This window comes from Harpia harpyja, chromosome 23 (genome assembly GCF_026419915.1).
Source record: "Harpia harpyja isolate bHarHar1 chromosome 23, bHarHar1 primary haplotype, whole genome shotgun sequence".
NCBI classification, from domain to species: Eukaryota; Metazoa; Chordata; class Aves; order Accipitriformes; family Accipitridae; genus Harpia; species Harpia harpyja.
This window is the reverse complement of record NC_068962.1, coordinates 6,842,818-6,855,858: the sequence shown is the minus strand read 5'-3', so window position 1 is coordinate 6,855,858 and position 13,041 is coordinate 6,842,818.

Sequence of the window (13,041 nt, the reverse complement as noted above, 5' to 3'; positions counted from 1 at the left end):
CTTGTCTTTTCACTAGGATAGGTCTGGTATAAGTATAGGGGAGCTCTTTCATGTTCTTTATTTCTTTTAAATGATCCCAGTGTTCCACAGTGCTTAATCTAGAGAAGCCTCCGGCGTTTATGCAACTAGACTGTGTTTCCTCCCTCCATGGCTCAGTCATTACAAACTGCTTGTAATTCGTAGAGAAAAGTCTGTCTTGCAAAGGAAATGTGCACAGTGTTAATATGTCTCCACTATGGCCCTATGCCAATATTCCAAAGAACGTGAGTGACAACTTTCAATTTAACTATCTGGCTTCATACTTGTCGTCAGATACAGAACACAGCTCTTGTGATAGGCACTAGAGAGATATGTAGACATCAGCATTACAAGTTGCTTGGCTATCATTCTTCAATAAACACTTTTTGGGCTCCTTGGGCTACAAATCCATTTGGGCTTTGGAACCTTCCCATGTGAGCAAAGCTGTAGTTGTGATTTTCTGTGATTGTGCTTCTGGACTCTATGGTATGGGCACCAGTCCATACTAAAGAGAACAGCACTACTGCACATGGACTATCTTAAAACGTTCATTCATAGGTGACATGGGCTTGGACTGAGCCAGTAGAATAGAGGAGCTGGAAGACCTTAAAATCTTGTTAACCAAAAGTTGGGAATTTTTTTTTCTCTCAGTGGAGTTCCCTTAATAACAAAATGCTTGACCCTTCCTTACCACATATTCATTGAAAGAGATTTACTCCAGGAACTTGTCCAGTTTCTTTCAGCATCTCATTGTAACAAATGATCACTTTCATAGAATCACAGAAAAGAGGTCTGCCATGGACTTTGAGGATATGTCTTCAGTGCTAAGTAACAGAGAGCCAGGGAGGAAGCCTGAACACTGGAGCTCTGACTGTCCACACTGTCTTATTGTTTGCCCTCTGCAGCTAGTTTTCTTCCAGACAAATCTGCTATAGAAGGGGCAGGACATGAGCCAGTCCATGTGACTTCGTCTCAGGACAGGAATCAGCCCTGAGGCCAATTAGACATAGCCTGAAAGGTTATAGAGCCATCTTTTCTTCTCAAAATAGAAAGTATCATCATGCAGTAATTTGTTCTGTTTCTATATGAACCAAATCTAATCAATGAGCTTTGTGGGCTGAACACTCCAGGGTTGTGCTCTGCCCAACAACTTTCACGATTTCTGAATTTTGCTCTGCTCCCACTGACATCAACAATTCCTCGTTGTCACGAACCGGCATAAATAACTTGCTGCCACCACTCCCAAGTCTCAAGTTACAGTATTCCAGTAAATCCACAGTAAAACATTCATTTGCGCCAGTTACGAGATTCTAGTGAGTATACTAGTGTTAGCTTGTATACAGTTTTTATCTGCTGAGAATAACAGATGCACCTTCTCAAGCCTTAGGACAGAAAACCAGTACTTCCCTATCAAGACAGCCCTAATTGTAAGGGGCTGTAATGCCTGCTCCCTGCACAGACAGCAACCCACGTATCTCCACTGGAACGATTAGGAAAATCATTCAATAAAGTCATCTCAAAATTCTTCCTGGGCCGTGATGCTTGGAAACCCCTTGGGAATGCAGGAGGTAACCCCTAGCAGGAATCCTTGCAACATATTTGTAGCCTATGAAGTACAGCAGAATAAGCCCGTCTTAGATGACGATCTGTGGAATCAGTACTGCGTGGCACCAGTGACACTAATTTCCCAGTTACACCACAGTACCACTCAACATCTTCAGTCAGGCTTTATGAAATTAAATGAGGGCAGAACTTGGCCTTGTAATTCTATCCCCTAAGCTGAAGGAGAAGGTCCAATTACGACCAGTACTATTAATATTGCTACCCTCATTCAAGACATCCAGCCACTAAGGGACAAAGCAATTACAATTCATTGCTAAGGTCAGACAGATGCCTTCATGTAACAACTCGCAAAAGCAAATATTTTGAACTCTGCGATGGTGCATTTTTTACTTTTCCCACATCTTGACTGCTACTCAGGCAGAGGAAAACTCTGGAAAAGTCCAAAGCCTGATAGTCACTGTTTTTATTTTCCTGAAAGTAAGGGGGGATTTTACAGTACTTTGTGGGTTCTGGGCCTGACTTTCAGAAGTGTTAGGTGATTGTAGCTCCTGTTCTACTCGGTGTTAAGCCCTTGCTGCTCAGCTTATGTTGAAAGTAGGTCTTCAGTCAAATTTGTGCTGTATCAGGCTTCTGAAAACTTGGGCAGCCATTTTGTTACAAAGAAAAAGAGGAAATTATGTGTGTGTGTGTATATATGGACACGGATTTTTCATTTCAGATTTGCTGGCTTTTCTTCTTTCCTATTTTATTTTTCCTAATGCAAATAACTTACAGGAATAAAACAAGAGGATAAAGCGCATGGGAACAGGATAACGTTTAGACTGAAACAAATGTGCCCAGTGAAATGAGGGAAAATTTCACTTCTGTCTTCACAGCAGACAGAATTTCCCAGAGCAAGCAAGATCCCTACACAGGAATTGTACCTCCAGATCCCACCCCAAGTCCCTTCTGTTTCCCAGGCCTGTGAAGCAATGGGAGGAAGAGCAGATGTTGCCAGGGTAAAACCCAGGAGGGACTTAGTCCCCTGCCCCAGCACTGTCATAGCATCAGTTCCCAGACTCCAGAAAATACCGTTATTTTCACCAGGTTAGTAGCCTGAGCACCAAAAGCTACCGTCGTGTTCTGTCTGCAAGCCGTGAGACAGTGCTCAACAGCCGCCTCCTCCTCCTCTATATTTATCCACAGAAGTCTCGTGGATGTCCCAGGACGCTTCTCAGCTGGTTGTGCAACACTCAAAGCCCCCGTTGTTACAAAAGAGACTCTTTTCAGTTCCTCTCAGCAGGCTGCTATGCTATGGGCCTTCAAATCAAGAACAGACTTGTCTTGGGTTCCTCTTATTCTTTTTAATGTGCCTTTTCCCTAGAGATGCCTCCCCTCCCCACATTTAAATTTCCTTTCCTCTTTTGCCAGTGTTAATGTTATGCATTAGGTATTTGGCACAGCTGCAATATATATTTCCTTCCTCCTGACTTCAGCCTGTCTTTTGTTCCTAAATGAAAGCAGACTTCAGAGCACCCGCCCCATGTGGCCAATCTTTCTGTCCTACACCTGCTTTCACCTCACCCAGCACACAGGGAACCATGAACAAAACATCTCCAAAAATGCCAGTGTGTAATTTAGAATACCATTAATAAATTACCCAAGAAAGTATGGCACTGCTAGGGGGTGCCTGTTCGTGTAAGAGCAAAAAGTGTACCTGCCATGTGACTATATAGGAATGGAGTGCTGGTACTCATAATGGATTTTTCTGCATCATATCTTTCTGTTTTGCAAACTATTCTTTAGACTATTCTGACATTTTTACTCTTTTTTCTTTTTTAGCTTGCAGAACATGGATAACATTATGTCCTAGTTGTCTTTTTCAAGTCTCCCCTCTCTAACAAGAGGCAATCATCATTTACAGAACACTTTAAGAAGTTATTCCCCTCTTCTTTCTCCACCTGTGGGAGGTTGAAGGAAAAAGAGTAGGAGTTGTTGGAGGCAAAGTAAGGCTCAGACAAGAAGAGCCTGCGGCAACAGTGGCAGCCACTGCATCATATCTCACCATGATGTCATTGCTGGTCTGACACATATGACACCTCCACCACATTTACCATAACTGAACACATCAGGATCATTACAGACAGCTGCTGAAAATACTTTGTCAATACCTAAGTTTCAAGATTTCTTACCGGTAGATGTTTTCTTTTTCCCCTGCCTTCATCAGCTTGCAAAAACCCAAACATGTAATACTTGGTTTTGGTAGACTCTGCGAATGTGTTTATGTCTTTGCTGTGGTGTTTTGCTTTGAAAATGTGATCTACATTATTATTGACACTTACTCTTTGCTTTTGAGGAGGTTCCCACTGCCCTCACTTGCGTGGAGGAGGGCACCACCATGTCGTCTCCTGGCAGCATATAAAAATCAAGCATTTATAACACAAATTGACAGAGTTGTCAATGTGTAAGAGGAAGAGAGTAGGCCTCATTTTCCAGCTGGGGAATTGAGGTGTGAGAAAATTGACTTAGCCAAAGTGGAGTTGGAGCCTGACCATATTTTCCTTAAACAGTAAGATGAATGCAGTGGTGTCATTACAGCTGCATAGATAGGGTATATTAGTTTCGCATATGCCCTGTGCTTTATTGAGGAGGTAGAAGGCATCAGGTGCCTTGGGGACTCTACCACCAAAATCCCAACTTCTGGAGGTTAATACTGCAGCAGACTGATTTCACTAAAAGTACGGGGCCCCGGCGAGGGCACGTGTCCACTCGTGCTGCTGGAGCCAGGGCTCAGGGGACAGCTTAGTCACGGCTCAGTGGGAAATCAGGGTCGGCGGGTGACGAGTCTGCAGCGCTGCACAGGGATGGGGTAAATGGTCTGCAGCAGCTGCAAACTGGAAACTGGAGAAAAATAGTGTGAATACTAGCTTTTCAGAGAAGAAGTACTTTAAGGTGGAATTTTTCAAGAGGAGAAAATTCAGATTTTGGTTTCCAGCTTCTCATGTACCTAGGAGCAGATGAGCAGCATAGCTGGCTAGACATTTTTTCTCGATGTTTATAAGGTAATAAAAATTCATTGGGTGTGTTTGAACTTTCCTGTTAGTGTCTTGGTGTTTATATTGGAGATATCCAAACCTTGCAAGTCTGGAGCCAAATATTATCTGTATGAAATCTTTGTCTCAGTACTACATCCTCCCTTGCAACATCATTCACATGTAGTTGTTCTGTTGCCAAGTTCTCCAAAACTCTAAGTAACATCCCTTTCACTGACTCTCAGCCAAATGAAGTAACTGAATGCTTGCTGTGTTTCTTGGATTCAGGTTATGAACTGCCATACAATGCTACTGATTACATTTACTTCAGTTCTCCCACTTCCCCTTACTGTCCCATATGGGCCAAATTTCCCCTCCTTCTCTGCTGCCTTCCCTTTCTCCTTGAAGTGAATAACAGCATATGCTTCAGTGAAACACAAACCCACCTGTTTTTAAGCACTGTTTGTCACACCTCCTCCCCCAAACTCAATGTCCCAAAGTCCACATGCTCTATGTCAGGCTTGTAAGGTAAAATTTGGTATCGATTTTGAATGGCTAGTCAAGGATCTAGGCTGGCTTTTTTTCCGATAGGAGGGATGAAGATTCATTATGGGTGACTGGCATAAAAACAAAAAAAGGCTAAAATTGACCAGCTCCAATAGTACAGGAGTTGAAGGGAAATGGAGAATAAATCAAAGGCTGCTGCAGTAAATGACAAGTTTTCCATCAACTAAAAAGCACTGGATCAAGCCTTAAGAGTACAGAACAAGCTCCATTTTTAGAAAAGAAAAAGTGAGGCTGGTTTAATGAGACTTAAGATGCAGAAAGTCTTCAGAGCTAAAAGTGAAATCAAACAGTCTGATTTTTTCCTGGGGTGGACGCTAGAGCAGTGACAGTCTGGCAGAGCAGTGTTAGTTCAGGAGACAAGCTCACCAGTGACCAGTTCCACTTACTCGGGTGGCTGGGTCTTGTGCGGCCACTATGTTAAAACTGGCTCCAAAATATCATGAATCCCAGTGAAAGCAGTGTGTTCTGAGGAAGGTCCATTTCTAGGACCTTCTCATAGGAAACTATCAGTGATAGGGACTTGTACAAAAAGATCCAGTTAAGGAAAAACCTTTTCCCGCTAATTGTTTAAGGGACAAGGAAGTACCGAGGGTGCAGATGAGGAGGTAAAGAGAGGAAGGAACCAGTCTTGGAGCATTACAGCAAAAATCTGTGTCGTAGAAAGGAATGTACACATTCAGCTGAGCAGTTTGCCTCTGCAGATATGCCTGAAATAACCACCAGCGCTAGCACCATCACAGCTCCCTTTGGTTTTAAATAGTGTGAAATAAAGCAGTGTATTTTTTTCTCCGGAAATACTGCTGCTATAGATTTGCAAACCAATATGGGAATTATACTGTTGACAAAGGCAAAACATAGACGGTTGTCAAATACTGGCTCCAGAAAAAGGAAAACGCATTTTTAGAAATCTCTTCAATTAGAAGGTAGAATTTTGGATTAGATATGTTAAGGCACAGACTGAATCTTCTAGGATTGTAAATGCCTCTGCACTTCAAGTTCCTAAAGACCCATGCATACTTTACATGCAGAACACATCACTGAGATTAGGCCTATGAGCCCTCATTTTTGGAGCAGAGATAATAAACAGAACTGTTAGGATATGATGAGATGATATTTCAGTCATACTTTGCAGTGGTGTAAATGACTGTGAGAGGACTAAAGTGGTGGCAAGCATGGCTGAGGTAAGATAAGCCTGAGCAGATATACGAAAAAGCCACCTGTATAGGGAATTCATACTGAGCTTAGTGTTAGTGAGCTGAATGTGTTATCATCCAAGCTCTAACCTTCATAAGTACACATATATAGAACACAGCCTAGAAATATACAGATTTTAATGGTGTCTATGGCTTTCCAGAGAACTTTAAATGCACCTTGAAAGATTCAGCTTCAAACATGCTAAATCCAAACTCTTTTAAAATTCTGTTTGATCCAACCATACCCATAGACTGCTACGGAGCTGTTAGACCTGTATTAGCCTGATGACTTACATGGTTCAAAAATGTAATTATTTTATGAGGAATGTGGGCTAAGTTTGCTCACATCTAGAAAAAAACAGGCAGTTGAAAGAGCAAGTGATACCACATAACGTATCACAAATCACTCCCTCAATGACTATTAGTTGTTTTTTTCCTGTTTGCCAGTCATTCAGGAACACTCCCTGTCTGTCTGCAATTCTGGGGGTTTACCGCATGATTTAGATGGAGACATCCTGCTCTGCAGATAGGCTGCCACGAGAGCACTTCAGCATTATTCACTGCGTTCTATTAGTGGTAAGCAACGTGTCATTTAGGCTATACGGTTTTGTTTGTATTATCTGGTTGTGCAACGGCAATGTTGAAGTAATGAATGATGAACATAGTTCCCAGATGAAGTTTCAGATGAATGACTATTCATGGTAACTACCATAAGACTTTCATGATTTACTTATGTTTTCCATGAATATGCTTACAGTCATCCAAACAATAAATTTAATAACCAGAAGAACAAACTTGTTCTGCAGATTCCTAGAAACAGATTCAGGTCAAGAGTTCCCTGAGATCTAAGCCCTTTTCGATATGCTGAAGTGAATTTCAGCATTTTCAAACCCTGATAAATGCATTCCTCCCCTTTTTTTTTTCCTCCCTGGCAAAAAAAAAAAAAATGTTGTTGATTAAAACTATTGTTTGTTTTCATGCAGTCTACACAGGAAAGGAAGTTTGTGAACAAAGAACTGGAGGACAGGAGCTCCTGAGTTTTAAAGTCAGCTCCAACAACAGTTTCTGTGACTGTTGGTCAATTAATGTGTTGTGACTCAGTTTCCCTGTCAATGTACTGAGAGTGTATGTTTGCTTCAAGCAAATAATGGGCAAAAAATAACTTCTCTGATAAAGTTGGCCTTTTGCTTGTGAAATATCTGTCATCTGTTTGCAGTTCACTCACACTATTAAACTTAGGCCTCACTTTTTTCTGTTTTGGTTTTTTTTTTGTAACTGTGGAAGGAACACAACACAGCCTTTAGAAGGCTTTGTGGTCAGAGGTGTTGTATAACCACCAGTTATTTATTATGAAATGAATGCACTCTTGTTCAAGTGAATTCCAGCATGAATATCACATGACAGGACTGAGAGGGAGCTTGTTTATTCTATAGACCAAAGTAGTATTTGTCTTAATAAAATGATAACATTGTTCATTTATCTTTAGAGAGCTGATCTGATATGTCTCTTGGTTAAGCTTTAGGGTCAGATTTTTCAACCCTGATTCACCTTGCCAACTATTTATTCATGTGAACAGTCCTACATAAAGTTCAGATCACACTGTGTGTGAAACAAAAAAAGGAACAGCTTATGTCTTAGCCTCTATTCTGGGCAGCCCTGAGTCTAGCAATGACATTGACTGGAATATAACTGAAATAATCTAGGCAGTAATGTTCTTACATTGGAAATATGGTAACATTAGCCAAAAGAAAAGACAATTACATTTAATTAAACTAAGATATGAGACACAGTAAAGACGATGGGGGTTCTTCCTGTTGCAAAGAAAATGTTTCAAGGTGACCCTAGCAGAAGTTTACATAGCAATAGCTTGAAGCAAAGATTGGATAAATTACTAAAATAATCTTCTAAATATTTAGAAAACTAGAGTAAATAAGAAAGTAATAACATTGGAGTCAGTCTGCAGTGTGAGTGAGCTACAGCACCTTCTTCATTGCTCAGGCGTCTTTTCTCTGTGGGACAAGTAAAGATCAGAAAGAAACACACTAGCATGTGTAGAGTAAAATGTACTTTTCTTTAATGAAAGTGTTTTCTGATCTGCCAATATTGCTTGTGCAAGAAGATGTTTGTGGAATACCGTACCCATAGTGCTTAAGTGAATGAGTTTCATTCAGCAAATATTGAACATGATATGGGTCCAAGGACCATGACAATCACCACAACAGTTAAGAAATTACATTTCTCATGAAGTCATGGCATACACGTCACAAAGACGTGGCATATGTGTTCTTTAAAACATGTGTTTTCACCTTCCTCCGAGGGGCCATGTCCAGGCCAGTGCTTGGGCCGAGACATAAGACTAGCTAGACCAGCAAGGTCTAGCTCATGTAGCAGATCCACATTAGATCTAGATCTGAAGTGTCTTTTCCACGCACAACCTGCAAACAAACTCATCACCCTTAGCACTGTTTGCTACTCAGTTCGCAATAATAACCACAGCTGCCAGGTGCTCTTACCCTCAAAGCATCAAATTCAAATAAGATAGACAAGAAATATATCAAACCAGAAAGCAAAGCAATCAGGAAGAAAGCTTGCATGATCTTCAGCAGGGCCATGTTTATTTTTGGATTTCAAAGTTTGGTACATGAAAGTCTCAAGTCTTTCTGTCTCCTACGCACACATGCAACATATAGCTCCAGTTTCATGTTATGAAAACACCACTCTGATAGCCTGCAGGCCAGTCCCCACATTATTTTTTCTTCAACTGAAAAAGCCCCCAAACAGAGCAATTATTTTGCTTTGCAATTATTTTTCTTTGAAATTATTTTGCAATTATTTGTCCCCCCCAGGAGCTCCACCAGAGCAGCCCTATTTTATTTAGCATTACAGACGTAGCTCAGATTTCTCTACCCCTTATTTTGACTTGGAGTTCTTACCAAACAGTGGCTACCACCGTAATAAACATTAAATCTGCATGATTTATAACATTATTGCAACTTGTTCTTTGAGGAATATCTGCATGCTACTGCAATCCCCTGTGTGAAGCGCTTAGCCCACAGAGGCAAGATTTACTCCGAGTATTTACAGCACTACAATTCAAACTATGGCTTATGATTTTGGTTCTGGAGGTCCCAACTTCAGTTCTCTGCATTTTGGCTACCAGGCGACTGCTGTGTTGTAAATCCATCTGGAAAGTTATGACCATGCAGTGACACGGTCATGACTGCGACTATAATTCTAAGCCTGAATGCTGTCAGCAAGCTTCCCTTCCTTCACTGCTGCATTTTTTAATGCCTGAGCTAACTAAGATTATTCGAATTGCTTCAACCATTTAAAATATTTATGCTGCTACGGAAGTCTTAAGGTCATAAAGAAATTGCTACTAATAGAAGCAATGTATTACTGGAGTCAGTGTTTGTGATTCCTAACTTTTTCCTGCTACATGACTCACCCCACTCAGTTATTTAAAAGTGAATGTTTTTTAAAAGAACTGGCTTCCTCACTGAAAGGACTCTCTGCTTAGGTACAATCACAGTAAAACAGATCCAAGAAATTGAATTGAGGGAACGAAACAGAAAGGAAAGTATAAAAACTGATTCCTGTGTTGTTATTTTAGGCATTCAGTATTGCACTATATGATCTGCCAGAGAAAACTGGGGGGAAAGGCAGCAAATGCAAGAATGTACATTCAAAATCCATTCAAGACCTGACCTGGAAACTTGGTTTCTAAAATAGCCGAGGCCAAAAACATCTCTGCACTTACAATTGGGAGCATCTGTGCAGAAGCTGCCTTTTGCTCTGCTGCGCTGGTTTGGAGGGGAAAGAAGGGAAGGTGTGCCTCCGGGTGCAGACCTGCATTTCCTAGCGCTCCCCCAGCTTTTGAACTGGATCAACCCTAAATCCCAGACCTTAACAGGCAAGCAGAAACCTGGAGGTGTACGGGCTCCAGATCTGCATCTCTTATTTGCATTTTGTACAGGTTTCTAACCGTGGGGAGGAAGAGGAGAGCGAGGGTAGCTTGAGATCTGAATAACGCTGCAGGTTAAATTATCATAACAAATCTTTCTGATGCATTTCAGGGTGGTTAATCTCAGTTCCCTACCTGGGCTCTCTTCCTCCGCCCCCCCCCCCCAGCTCAGCAAGAGGGGGAGGGCACCGGCACCCCGCTCCGCACCCCACCGGCAGACGCCAGGGTGCCAAGCAAACAGGAGGAGGAAACGCATCTCACCATCAGAGGTCCCGAAAGCCGTGCGGGGAAGCCCGGGCAGCGGAGCGTTGGAAGCAGGAGCTGCTGGCGGGTCAGGCTTTGTCCCAACGGGAGGTTTTGGAACGGCGGCCGGCCGTCCAGTTGTAGCGGTGCCTGCAGGTTTGCAAGGAGGAGGGGTTCACGTGTCGAGTGATACCCCAAAGGTATCTTCAGGCACCTACACGAAATAGCGCGTCTGGGTAAGGCATTCCTTTTTATGTCTGCGCTTCCACAGAGCATTTATGGTAGGTTTGTGTTCCTGAGCTAGAGGGGATTTGGAAATCCTGTGCGGGCCTCTAGCCTCGTGCCTAGAGGGAGGTGGAGGGTGCACCTGGTGGGACAACCATCTGCAGTAGGGAGGGTTGGAATAGAGCGAGATTTCTAGGTCTAGAGCTAACGGAGAAGAAGAGAGCACGCAGAAGTAACGGGGATCTCTACAGCTTGTAAACGGCGTCTTGAGTCTTGAATCGTTGCGCCATGGCCCCTGTGGTGGGGCTGCACGGCATGACTGGCAGTGACACCGTACTGGTGCTGTTTGCACCGTGATTGTCCATCTGCAGGAGAAACTAATTAGCAAGAGCTACCGAGCCCAGTGTACTCAATGCAACGCATCCTCAAAGGCATGTGGAGAAGCCACCGTCACCTCCCATCTGTAAGCGCTTCCCCGTCCTTTTGGTCTCTGAAATAAGCAGCATGTGGCTTGCAGCCCCTGTGTTCTGCAAGAGCAGTCCTGCCTAATTACAAGAAGCAAATGTTAGATGTCGTGTCCTGGGAAATGCCAATCTACATTACCAATGAGATACTCAAAATCCATGCCAGATGTTAACAGCTGTGTGCCCAGAGGAGCAGTGAGGAGCCATGGTCGTGGCTGTGGTCATAGCAAATCATGTGGTGAGCATCTGTGGTTTTAGCTACTGACCTCTCTGTCCCACACGTAACCAGGATCGTGCAGAAAATGGTATCCTGGTGTGTGAATATCTTACCTCTGGAGCACAGGCCCTAGCTGGTCGACAGAAAGCAGCTCTGCTGGTGGTAGCCAGGGTCAGTTACGGCAGAGCTGACGCTAAAGGAAAGGGACTTCTTTGCCGTGAATGCTCCCTCTGACCTGCCTGGGGCACGTTCCCAGCAGCACTGGAGGTTTTTTGCAAATATCTGCAAGGCTGTGACCAAGTTGGTGTCCATCTGAGCATCACTGGTGCATGACAACACTGCTCACGGTCCCAGCAGTGATCTCCTGCAAAGCTTGTCCACATACATTTAAATGTCCCTGGGCTTGATATGTACAGCTGCGTATGAGCTACTGCTGATCCTGTTACAAAGCTCTTCAATGGCAGTTTATTCAGAGCAGGTTAAGTATTTGCACAATAGGATACAAATCCTAGCTGCCCGCTTTTCTTGCTACCCATACATTTTTTTCACCTCACCTTAAGCCTCGGTTCATTTCATTTGGAGCAGCCCACTTCCATCTTAAACACTTTTTGAAAAAACAAGCAGAAAACTCGCTTCATGTTAGCTGGATTGTTTCTGTAAACGTAACTTTTGATATTAGCCTTAAAATTTTACTCTAGAGTTGTTTGCCACCGTCTGCATGATGTCTTTTCTGCAATTTATGTTATATGCTCCACTCTGTCCTATCATTTAATTTCAGGATACATTTTGTGTGTGACATTCCCAAAACGCAGCTGTATTATATCTAAATCTGCCTAGGCTCAAAGCCCAAAGAACCACAGTGTCCTTTAGTTAAAAATCATCTGGCTTACCCAGCAGAGATGCTTTTGCAGTCTTTTTTTTAAAATTTGCTCTTTATGTTTGGGTTTTTTAAGTGGTATCTTGAAATAAAATGTCACCCTTTGTCTGTACATCATAGCTCATCAGTACAGATCAATTTCTAGTCATAAAGCTTGAAATTGGACTCAAAGTCCTGAAAGATTTTGGAGCACTTAAAATGTTAAAAGCATTTGAGTGGATTTCCAGGATCACTTGTTATTAACGAAGGTTTATTTTTACTGGAGAAATAGAGTGACTTCTGGTCATCGTGGTACAGTAAACTTTGCTAGTTACAAAAAGTAGCAAAACTGTATTTGTTTCAAGCAGAGGCTAAAGAGCTCAAAATATGGAGCTGTTCTGGTCATTCTTTTTCAAAATCAAAATAAATTTGTGAACATTTTGATTCTACAATATGGAACTTTCACTTATGGAGTTAAACTAGTCATAGCACAGACCCCGTCCCTCTGTGCAGACAAGATTTCACCATTTAAAATCTGTTTCCTACAAAATCTTCCAAAGCTCAAAAATGTGGTACATCAGCTGAAACTGTCAATATTGGCAACGTTTTAGATAGTCTGACATGAGGCATTTGCCACGCTATAAATACCTTATAAATGTTGGCCTGTTAGGCTCTGCCTAGTTTTATTTAATAATGGAAGCCAGCATGGAAATATTTAAG